The following is a 12,355-nucleotide window of genomic DNA, read 5'->3' as shown; positions in this document are numbered from 1 at the left end:
TGATGTAAATAATGAATAGTAATGGTCCAAGTACTGATCCCTGAGGTACCCCACTACTTGCATCCTCCCAGCAAGACATCCTCCCACTCACAGCTACTCTTTCCTTCCTATCACAAAGCCAGTTTGCAATCCAATTAGCGACCTCACCAGCCACTCTACAAGCCCTCACTTTGGCTAACAACCTCCGATGTGGTACCTTATCAAATACCTTCTTAAAGTCGAGATATACTATATCCACTGCCTTTCCCTCATCCACCAAAACAGACTGCTTCAGAGACCTCTAAAAGATTTGTTAAACAGGAACTACCTTTGGTAAACACATGCTGACGACCTTTATGAATGACATAATATTTGTGTGTGTATGATGAAATGCAATTTGAAAAACCTTTCATTTTTAAAATGATGATTTTTTTTTTTAAAATCCCCAACAGGTACTTTAGTACATGGAGAGCAAGATAAGATCATGTTGGATCTTCTACATGCCCCTTATCGAGGCTCACCTTTGTTTCAAAACCTGAAACGCAAATCTTCAAAGACTCATCAGGTAGGATTGATTGTTTTTTCACTTCCACCTTTTTCTCCACTTCGACTTCAATCTTCCGATACTTCTTGTCTGCCTCCACTTTCTTTAAGTCTCCATTTTCTTTCATATTCCTCCCTCTGCCTAGATGATGAACCATTACATGCCTTACATAAAACGGAGTGAACACAGACTTTGTCAGCGACGCGCAGAGCGCCCACGACCCCGACGTTTGACATTGGCGGATTTTCAGAATCGCAGTCAAGCTGTGAACCACTCCATATTCCAACCTCGGTGAGTTACGGAGGTGGTGAGAAATTGATCTTGTGATTTGATAAGTTGTCTTTTGCTTTATCATTAGATGTGGATACATTGAATGTTGCTATCTCAGTTGGGAATGAGTGTAACTGGTGTTTTTTCAGACATGATATAAGGCTCAGAGAGGAGCTGCTCACCTCAGAGATATAACACGAGAAACTTAGTGCAAAACAGAACTTCAGGAAGGAACTTTAAGTTGACTGTTCTGTCTGTGAGCAATAACTTCTGAATGTTATGGAACCCACAGCTTGAATTGAAAATGGCCACTGTGGACCAGTGAACGACCTTTTGGTTCTGTCGCGTTAATTCTTCAATATTTTTACACTCTCAGCAACAGAATACGAGTTCCCTTCCATGTAACTTCAATGCAGTAGGAGTGAATGCGGTCCTTCAATCCTGTGCATTGTTATCTCGCCCCCCCCGGAGGGAGGGAGCGGGATATCGTAATCGTCCGGTTTGTTTGTCTGTTTGTTTGTTGGGTAGTCAATCTAGTCTACCCTTATTATCAGTATTTCCGTCGATATGTTTGTCTGTCTGTATGTATGTCTGTTCGGTCCAGTGCTCCGTTAATACAGTGGTGATTTCGATGAAACTTGGTTGGTAGGTTCATACCATGATCTAGTTGTGTGCAAATGAGAACCGTTCTATGGACCCATCCGTTGCCCAGCAACGGGACTTTGAAATTTTCAAAAAAATCTCAAAAATTAATTTTTTCGAAAATCAAAAATCGGGCCACGAGCGACTGTGGGCAGTACATTCAGCCATATTGTCAAAAATTTCCAGCCGGATCCTATGAAAACTGTCGGAGAAGATAGACTTTGAATGAACCCTGGTCGAAAACAATAAAAAAACGAAGTTCGTTATATCTCAGAGACTGTGAGTCAGATATACATGAAACTGGTAGGGTAGGTTCATGGTATGTTCCAGTTATGTGTGAGAAAGAACCGTTGCTATGGACGCTTTTGTTGGCTAGTAATGGCCAGAAAACGACTAAATTTGACTTTATCGATTACCCATGTCCACCTACCGGCTTGTTTGGCTGTCTGTTAGCAACTTTACGACAAAACGGCTTTAGCAAACACTATCAAATTTAATCCACAGGTGGGCAATGAACCTTGGACGACCCCATTAACTTTTGGGTCCAATTGGATCCAAGATCAAGGTCAAGGTCACGAAAAGATCAAAATAGTTTTTCGCTCATAACTTCGTCAAAAATGATCCGATTTGCTTCAAACTAAGCTGTTAGTGAACCTTATTCTATTTGTCACTTATAATCCTACCCATTCCTATAGTGAAAAATGCATATTTGTGAAGATCGGTCGGGTCCGAACTTTTGGGGGTCTTGTTCATCGGTCAAAATTACAAATTTTCCATTAAAACTAAAACATGGTTACAAAAATACAACTTTACGGGAAAACGGCTTGCTCAAACACTGTCAAATTGTATCCACAGGTGGGTAATGAACCTCGGATGACCCCATTAACTTTTGGGTCCAATGAGGTCAAAGGTCAAGGTCAGGTCACGAAAAGGTCAAAATCGTTTTTCGCTCATAACTTCGTCAAAAATGATCCGATTTACTTCAAACTAAGCTTATAGTGAACCTTATTCTATTTGTGACTTAAAATCCAAACAATCCTACGTTGAAAAATGCATATTTGTGAAGATCGGTAGGGTCCGAAGTTTTGGGGGTCATGGTCATCGGTCAAAATTACAAATTTTCCATTATAAATAAAAAAGGTTAGGAATATGCGTGTTTACTATGGAAGACATATATCAAGTCCTTTATTGGCTTTCATTTGACACCATGACCTTTGACCTTACATGGCCTTGAAAGGTCAAAATCATTTTACGGTCACAACTTCGTCAAAAATGGTTTAATTGACTTCAAACAAAGACTGAAATATTCCTTATTCTATTCCTTATAATCAACATTCAGGTTAAGGATGTATCAAATTAAAATTTGATCCCCAAAATAACTTTATGCCTTAAATGGGTGGGATTTGTTGTGCCTGGTCCACTTGTTTTATTTATTGTTATTATTTTTTGTGTACCTTGTCGAGGCTCGTATGAGAGCTAACACACAATGCACAGCAAGGGGGGGGGGGCATGAGACAAGAAGGGCAGGAGTGGGAAGGACGAAACAGTGGGGAACACAGAGACATTAGGAAATCTGTGGAAGGGAGAGGGATGGGCCGGGAAAGGCGGGGAATACAAGATGGACATTACAGGGACTTTCAGGAATGAAAACAGGGAATTTGAAGGAGGTGGGCTTGGGGTGGATTAACGGGGGTAGAAAAGATCGAGGATTGGGATGGGGGATGATGAGAAGTAGTGGTGAACAGCTGTTTTGAAGGCCTGGAGGGAAAATGGGATTTAATAGAGTGAGGGAGTTTATTCCAAAGGCAGGAAAAAAGAGGAATGAAAGAGTGAAGGTGAGCAGTGATTCGTGATTTTAGTAGTTTTACCAGAAGGGGGTTGTTGGCAGGACCGTGAGCGCCCTGCGGAAATATAGTGGGGTAAAATCGCAGACAGAGCAGAGGGGTTAGGGTTTGTTTGGGTTAGGGTTAGGGTTAGATCCGATTTAGTTAGAGAGCAGTACTCCATCAGGCTGCGAGACTGGAGAAGAGACTGTGGAAGACAGAAAGATCACTGCCCTGTCTGCAGTGAGAGAGTGAGAGGCCCAAAGACTCAGCCTCATCGCAGGAGATGCCAATGATCTGAAATGCCTTGGTTTCCACAGCGTGAAGCCGAGAAAGGTGGGAGGCAGGAGCACCAACCCAGAGGGGAGAGTAGTACTCCATCAGGCTGTGGACTAAAGCTTTGTAAATGGTCAGAAGCTCAGGTGGGCTGAGGAAGGACTTTGCACGACAGAGGATTCCCAGTTGGCGACTGGCTTTGGAGGCCAGGTTTGAAATGTGGCTTTCCCGGGAAAGATCATGGCAGATAGTGAGGCCCCGAATCTTGAAAGAAAGGACTTCTTCCAGAGGAATTTTGAGAAAATGAACGGGGGGGGGGGGGTCTAAATGGTCCTTTCGGAAAGACATCGTGAGAGTGTGAGGTTTGTCCGGATTGAAAGACATGTTCTACGTGTTGGAACAGTTTGTGATTTTATCAAGATCTGCAGTGAGCGAAGAAGCTGCTGCTTGCCGGTCTGAGGGATGACAGATGGTACGGCAGAGGGTGGAATCATCAGCAAAGAGATAAAGAGGATTTTCCAGAGAGTCAGAGAGATTATTGATGGGAACCAGAAAAAGAGCAGGGCCCAGTATGCTGCCTTGAGGAACTCCAGCCTGGACAGGAAGAGGGGATGAAACAACTCCATTTAGGGCCACGCGTTGACTGCGACAGGGCAGGAACTCCGTGAGCTGTGAGTGGAGATGGCCTTGGATACAATAGGAAGAGAGTTTGGTGAGCAGGGCAGGGTGACAGACCATGTCGAAAGCATGCGATACGTCTCGGGACATGGCTCTGATTTTATGTCCGGCATTGAGTACCTCCATCCATTGTTGGTTTGCAGAAGCAGCATATCCAGGGTAGAGTGATCTGGTGTAAAACCAAATTGATGATTGGAAATGAGGCCATTGGAGAAGAGGAAGGATTTAAAGTCTGAAGCGATGATGGATTCCATAACATTGCTGATGATTGGGAGAAGGCTGAGTGGTCTGTAGTTGCAGGGATCTGTTTTTGCACCTTTTTATGCAGGGTGGTAATGTTTGCTGATTTCCAAGCAGATGGCAGATGACCTTGAGCAAATGAGAGGGTGAATATAACAGAGAGAGGGTGAGCAAGAGCAGAGGAGCAGGTTTTTAGGACACATGGGCTGATGCGGTCTGGACTGCTTGCAGAATCTAAGTCGAGGTTTGACAGCAAGCTCTCCACCTTGTCAGGAGAAAAGGACACATAGTCCAGAGACAGTTGGGTTCGACTGGGTAAGGTGGGGACAGAAATCGATGGGTTTTGGACACAAATTTACATGCAAACCCCGAGTTTAGGCATTCAGCCTTTTCACGTGCGGTTTCAGCAGTGTGGCCATTTGAGGTAAGGGAGGGGATGGAGGGGGAACATCCACTAGAAACAGATTTGATGAGATGCCACCAGGATTTGGAGGAGGGAGAGAGATTTTAGAGTTCAGACTTGAGCTTAGAAATATGATGTTTTCTGGCTCTCCTGAGGCGAGATACACACTTGTTTGTTTATCAAATGATGGCTCTTTGTCTGTGCTGTATTCTTTATAAATGCTGACCAACAAGTAAGGAAGCAACATGTACCTTTTTATAGTTTTTGCGATGACTTGGCCTGGGTTTCAAAATGTCGACTTCCCAGACTCAGGATGGAGCCTTGAACCTTTACAACACCGAGTCTGGCTGTTTTGTGCCGGGCAATAGCAGGGCCAATTCATTGAAATCACTCCTTGGAAGAGTGGCTCTCCCTTCGAAGAGATACTCACTTATCCTAGTTTTCATGGTGTTGTCATCATTACAATGTGTACTCAGTAAGAGAGTCAGATCTTGTGAAGACAGACTGCACACTTTAGCATGTCTTTGTTTTCTTTTCATTGTCTCACACCTTTCCTATCAACTGCATGACCTGAAATGTACTAAACACCTTCCTTTGTGATATTGCAGAGATAAAAATCAGAGTCAACTTTTTCAAGAAGTCTTTCAAGTCATCTTCAATGACCAAAAGTTCTCCTTCAAAAGCACCACGGGTCAAGTAAGCCTTCACATCCACTGCAATGTTTTACACTTTTGTTGATGTTATAATTTACTCAAATGTGTGGATAGCTGTTGGTAGGAGCTGGGAGGAGATTGTAGACATGTGAAATGAAATGAGGAGAGAAATTTAATGATTGAAGCATTTCATTGAAAAACTGCTTTCACTGATCAAGCTGTGCTATTTCGTTATCCTGAGAGATCCTTGTTATTCTCTCTTGTCGGGTCAATGTTGTGCGGAAATGAAGTTCCTGATGACAACATTGTCATGGAAATGATGTTGTCAAGCAATGAAGTTCCTGATGACAACATTGTCACGGATGTGATTTTGTCCAGCAATGAAGTTCCTGATGACAACATTGTCAAAGAAATGATGTTGTCCAGCAATGAAGTTCCTGATGACTACATTTTCGTGGAAATGACGCCGTTCAGTTATGAAAATTCTGATGGCAATTCCATGGAAGTGGACGGTGAAACACCAGTGGGAAATGCAACACCGAGCACCTCTCTGCATCAAACCTGCCAGTATTTTGTGCAAATGTGCTGCAGTGGAGCACAATGGATACAGAGGAACATCATAATGAAAGCAAGAAATCTTGCTTTTCCTTATGCACCATAAATCGGATGAGGGGCAACCTGATGTTGGCTTAGTGGTTGGGGAGGCTGGCATGCGATCTTGGGGTCCTGAGTTTGAGCCCCTGTCAGTTGTTGAATGAACACTAGGCGGGGTTGACTCAACCTTTCAAGGTTGGCAGAATGAGAACGGGTTCACTGGTAATAGGGGCATTACATCAGCAGCAAAGCTGTGCTCTCAGCCAATGATCTCAAACGTTGCCTTGTCTTGCAAAATAAGAAGTGGGATGAGGAACGACAACAACAACAACAACTTTTACTCACCTCCACATCAATTCATTGAGGTTGGCCATTTCGTTCTCGACATTATTTTCCACTTTTCGAATTAAAAAGTGAAATTGTATTTGTTTTGTGGACAAGTTCTTTATGCTGCTCAGCATTTACTGTTTTGTCAACTTCAACGGTTTATTTTTCTTGTTGCAGTTAATGACACAATTAATGATTTTTGTTTTTCAAACCAGACCCGGTGGCATGATGATGTGGGTGACAGCTCCGAGTTTGTGAGGTTGGAATTTAAATTCTTATTCTGAACGAGTCAAAGGAAAGATCTTACATAGGTACGTGCTACTTCCTTGATTGTGACTAAGTATTCATGGGATGGGGAAACACACAAAAACTGTGGATTGGCATCCATGTGGAGAAGAAAATTTCTCCACAATTGTCCTGCTGTTTGGGGAGAAAATAGAAATCCCATAAAGATGTTACATCACTTCCCCCAAACTCAATGGCTGTGTTTGTATTAGGTTAAGTTGAGTACGTGTGTGGTGTCATTGTGTGGTGTTGTTGACTTTGTCATTGTCTGTTGTCACTGTGCTGCCTGCTTCCCTCCTGTATCTATTACCACCCCCAGATCCTTCTCCTGTATGACATGCGACAAAATTACCCCTTCCATCCTGTAATCTCTATTTTCATTGTTCTTTCCCATCCCCAACACCTTACACTTGCTCAGGTTAAACTCCATCTGCCAATCTTTTGCCCAATCCATACACGTATCAATACTTTGCTGAATCTGATGATCACCCCCTCTGATATCCACCTCACCTCCAAGCTTTGTGTCATCTGCAAATTTGGAAAGCTTACTCTTTACCCCATTATCCAAATCATTGATGTAAATAATGAATAGTAATGGTCCGAGTACTGATCCCTGAGGGAGCACACTACTTTCATCCTCCCGGCAATACATCCTCGCACTCACAGCCACTCTTTCCTTCCTACCACAAAGCCAGTTTGCAATCCAATTAGCGAGCTCACCAGCCACTCCACAAGCCCTCACTTTGGCTAACAGCCTCCGATGTGGTACCTTATCAAATACCTTCTTAAAGTCTTGATATACTACGTCCACTGCCTTTCCCTCATCCACCAAAACAGACACTGCTTCAGAGAACTCTAAAAGGTTTGTTAAACAGGAACTACCTTTGGTAAACCCATGTTGACGACCTTTATGAATGACATAATATTTGTGTGTGTATGATGAAATGCAATTTGAAAAACCTTTCATTTTTAAAATAATGATTTAAAAAAAATCCCCAACAGGTACTTTAGTACATGGAGAGCAAGATAAGATCATGTTGGGTCTTCTACATGCCCCTTATGGAGACTCACCTTTGTTTTAAAACCTGAAACGCGAATCTTCAAAGACTCACCAGGAAGGATTGATTGTTTTTTCACTTCCACTTTTTTCTCCACTTCGACTTCAATCTTCCGATACTTCTTGTCTGCCTCCACTTTCTTAAAGTCTCCATTTTCTTTCATATTCCTCCCTCTGCCTAGATGATGAACCATTACATGCCTTACATAAAACGGAGTGAGCACAGATTTTGTCAGCGACGCGCAGAGCGCTTGCGACCCCGACGTTTGACGTTGGCGGATTTTCAGAATCGCAGCCAAGCTGTGGACGACCACATCTTCCAACCTCGGTGAGTTAGTGAGGTGGTGAGAAATTGATCTTGTGATTCGATAAGTTGTCTTTTGCTTTATCATTGGATCTGGATCGATTGAATGTTGCTATCTCAGTTGGGAATGAGTGTAACTAGCGTTTTTTCAGACATGATATAAGGCTCAGAGAGGAGCTGCTCACCTCAGAGATATAACACGAGAAACTTCGTGCTCAACAGAACTTCAGGAAGGAACTTTAATTTGACTGTTCTGTCTGTGCGCAATAACTTCTGAATGTTATGGAACCCACAGCTTGAGTTGAAAATGGCCACTGTGGACCAGTGAACGACCTTTTGCTTCTATAGCGTTAATTCCTAAAGGTTTTTACACTCTCAGCAACAGAATACGAGTTCCCTTCCATGTAACTTCAATGCAGTCGGTGTGTATTAGATCCATCAATCCTGTACATTGTTTTATTTATTACTATTATTTTTGTATACCTTGTTGAGGCTCATATGAGAGATAACACACAACGCACAGCAAGGAGGGCATGAGACAAGAATGGCGGGAGTGAGAAGGACAAAACAGTGGGGAACAGAGACATTAGGAGATCTGTGGAAGGGAGAGGGATGGGCCGGGAAACATGGGGAATACAAGGTGGATATTACAGAGACTTTCAGGAAGGAAAGCAGGGAATTTGAAGGAGGTGGGCTTGGGGTGGATTAACGGGGGTAGAAAAGATCGAGGATTGGGATGGGGGATGATGAGAGGTGGTGGTGAACAGCTGTTTTGAAGGCCTGGAGGGAAGAATCGGATTGAATAGAGTGAGAGAGTTTATTCCAAAGGCAGGAAAAAAGAGGAATGAAAGAGTGAAGGTGAGCAGTGATTCGTGATTTTAGTAGTTTTACCAGAAGGGGGTGGTTGGCAGGACCTAGAGCACCCTGTGGAAATATGGTGGTGTAAAATCACAGAAAGAGCAGGGGGGCGAGACTGGAGAGGAGACTGGAGAAGACAGAAAGATCACTGTCCTGCCTGCAGTGAGAGGCCCAAAGACTCAGCCTCATCGCGGGAGATGCCAATGATCCGAAATGCCTTGGTTTCCACGGCGTGAAGCCGAGAAAGGTGGGAGGCAGGAACGCCAACCCAGAGGGGAGAGCAGTACTCCATCAGGCTGCGGAGGAAAGCTTTGTAAGTGGTCAGAAGCTCAGGTGGGCCAAGGAAGGACTTTGCACGATGGAGGATTCCCAGTCCGCGACTGGCTTTGGAGGCCAGGTTTGAAATGTGGCTTTCCCAGGAAATATCATGGCAGATCGTGAGACCCAGAATCTTAAAAGAAAGGACTTCTTCCAGAGGATTTTTGTGAAAATGGATCGGGGGGCGGGGGGTGGTTTCTAAACGGTCCTTTCGGAGAGACATCGTGTGATTGTGAGATTTGTCCGGATTGAAAGACATGTTCCACGTGTTGGACCAGTTTGTGATTTTATCCAGATCTGCAGGGAGCGAAGAAGCTGCTGCTTGCAGGGCTGAGGGATGACAGAACGTACGGCAGAATATGGAGTCATCAACAAAGAGTTAAAGAGGATTTTCCAGAGAGTCGGAGAGATTGTTGATGGAAACCAGAAAAAGAACAGGGCCCAGGACACCACCGTGAGGAACTCCAGCCTGGACAGGAAGAAGGGATGCAACAACTCCATTTAGGGCCACACGTTGACTGTGACAGGACAGGAAGTCTGCGTGCCATGAGTGGAGATGGCCTTGGATACCATAGGAAGAGAGTTTGGTGAGCAGGGCAGGGTGACAGACCAATGACAAAAGCACGCAATATGTCTCGGGATATGGCTCTGATTTCATGTCCGGCATTGAGTACCTCCATCCATTGTTGGTTTGCAGAAGCATCATATCCAAGTTAGAGTGACCTGGTCTGAAATCAAATTGATGATCAGAAATCAGGCCATTGGAGAAGAGGAAGGATTTAATGTCTGAAGCGATGATGGATTCCATAACCTTGCTGATGATTGGGAGAAGGCTGAGTGGTTTGTAGTTGCAGGGATTTGTTTTTTGCACCTTTTTATGCAGGGTGGTAATGTTTGCTGATTTCCAAGCAGATGGCAGATGATCTTGAGCAAATGAGAGGGTGAATATAACAGAGAGAGGGTGAGCAAGAGCAGAGGAGCAGGTTTTTAGGACACGTGGACTGATGCAGTCTGGGCTGGTTGCAGAATCTGAGTCGAGGTTTGACAGCAAGCTCTCCACCTTGTCAGGAGAAAAGGACACATAGTCCAGGGACAGTTGGTGCGACTGGGTAAGGTGGGTATAGAAAGCGATGGGTTTTGGACACAAAATTTAGATGCAAACACCGAGTTTAGGCATTCAGCCTTTTCACGTGCGGTTTCAGCAGTGTGGCCATTTGAGGTAAGGAAGGGGATGGAGGGGGAACATCCACCAGAAACAGATTTGATGAGATGCCACCAGGATATGGAGGAGGGAGAGATTTGAGAGTTAGACTTGAGCTTAGAAAGATGTTGTTTTCTGGCTCTCCTGAGGGTAGATACACACTTTTTTTTATCAAATGATGGCTCTTTATCTGTGCTGTATTCTTTATAAATGCTGAGCAACAACTATGGAAGCAACATGTACCTTTTTATAGTTTTTGGGATGACTTGGCCTGGGTTTCGAACTGTCGACCTCCCAGACTCAGAATGGAGCCTTGACCCTTTACAACACCGAGTCTGGCTGTTTTGTGCCGGGCAATAGCAGGGCCAATTCATTGAAATCACTCCTTGGAAGAGTGGCTCTCCCTTTGGAGAGATACTCACTTATCCTAGTTTTCATGGTGTTGTCATCATTACAATGTGTACTCAGTAAGAGAGTCAGATCTTGTGAAGACAGACTGCACACTTTAGCATGTCTTTGTTTTCTTTTCATTGTCTCACACCTTTCCTATCAACTGCATGACCTGAAATGTACTAAACACCTTCCTTTGTGATATTGCAGAGATAAAAATAAGAGTCAACTTTTTCAAGAAGAAGTCCTTCAAGTCATCTTCAAATACCAAAAGCTCTCCTTCAAAAGCACCACGGGTCAAGTAAGCCTTCACATCCACTGCAATGTTTTTCAATTTTGTTGATGTTATAATTTACTCAAATGTGTGGATAGCTGTTGGTAGGAGCTGGGACGAGATTGTAGACATGTGAAATGAAATGAGGAGAGAAGTTTAATGATTGAAGCATTTCATCAAATAACTGCTTTCAATGATCAAGCTGTGCTATTTCGTTATCCCGAGAGATCCGTGTTATTCTTTCTTGTCGTGTCAATGTTGTCCAGCAATGAAGTTCCTGATGACTACATTTTCGTGGAAATGATGTCGTTTAGCAATGAAGATTCTGATGGCAATGCCATGGAAGTGGAGGCTGAAACAACAGTGGTAAATGCAACAATGAGCACCTCTCTATCAAACCTGCCAGTATTTTGTGCAAATGTGCTGCAGTGGAGCACAATGGATACAGAGGAACGTCATAATGAAAGCAAGAAATCTTGCTTTTCCTTATGCACCATAAATCGGATGAGGGGCAACCTGATGTTGGCTTAGTGGTTGGGGAGGCTGGCATGCGATCTTGGGGTCCTGAGTTTGAGCCCCTGTCAGCTGTTGAATTAACACTCGGCGGGGTTGACTCAACCATCCAAGGTTGGCAGAATGAGAACGGGTTCACTGGTAATAGGGGCATTACATCAGCAGCACAGCCGTGCTCTCAGCCAATGATCTCAACCACAGCGTTGTCTTGCAAAATATGGATGGGGATGAGGAACAACAACAACAACAACAACAACAACTTTTGCTCACCTCCACATCAATGAATTGAGGTAGGCCATTTCATCCTCGACATTATTTTCCACTTTTCTAAATAAAAAGTGAAATTATATTTGTTTTGTGGACAAGTTGTTTATGCTGCTCAGCATTTACTGTTTTGTCAACGTCAATGGTTTATTTTTCGTGTTACAGTTAATGACACAATTTTTGATTTTTGTTTTTCAAACCAGACCCGGTGGCCTTATGATGTGTGTGATTGCTCCGAGTTTGTGAGGTTGGAATTTAAATTCTGATCCTGAACGAGTCAATTAAATGATCTTAAATAGGTACGTGCTACTTCCTTGATTGTGACTCGGTATTCATGGGATGGGGAAACACAAAAACTGTGGATTGGCATCCGTGTGGAGAAGAAAATTTCTCCACAATTGTCCTGCTGTTTGGGGAGAAAATAGAAATCCCATAAAGATGTTACATCACTTCCCCCAAACT

At 43.6% G+C, this 12,355-nt stretch overlaps 2 long non-coding RNA genes across 2 annotated transcripts; both read left to right on the top strand.

The window, feature by feature from the left end:
* The first annotated feature begins 425 nt into the window (after positions 1-425).
* On the top strand, positions 426-5,551 carry LOC147019398 (uncharacterized). The gene is made up of 3 exons (XR_015062051.1): positions 426-544; positions 669-814; positions 5,464-5,551. It is a non-coding gene; the product is annotated as an uncharacterized LOC147019398 (long non-coding RNA).
* Positions 5,552-5,806: 255 nt separating this feature from the next.
* On the top strand, positions 5,807-11,913 carry LOC147019397 (uncharacterized). Its single transcript, XR_015062008.1, has 5 exons — positions 5,807-6,467; positions 6,645-6,740; positions 7,954-8,099; positions 11,053-11,143; positions 11,383-11,913. It is a non-coding gene; the product is annotated as an uncharacterized LOC147019397 (long non-coding RNA).
* Positions 11,914-12,355: the final 442 nt, after the last annotated feature.

This window comes from Eptatretus burgeri, chromosome 9 (assembly GCF_056783735.1).
Source record: "Eptatretus burgeri isolate ZD-2024b chromosome 9, Ebu_testis_v1, whole genome shotgun sequence".
Lineage (NCBI taxonomy): Eukaryota > Metazoa > Chordata > Myxini > Myxiniformes > Myxinidae > Eptatretus > Eptatretus burgeri.
Note: the sequence above shows the minus strand (reverse complement) of the source record. Positions and strands in the feature narration are given on the sequence as shown.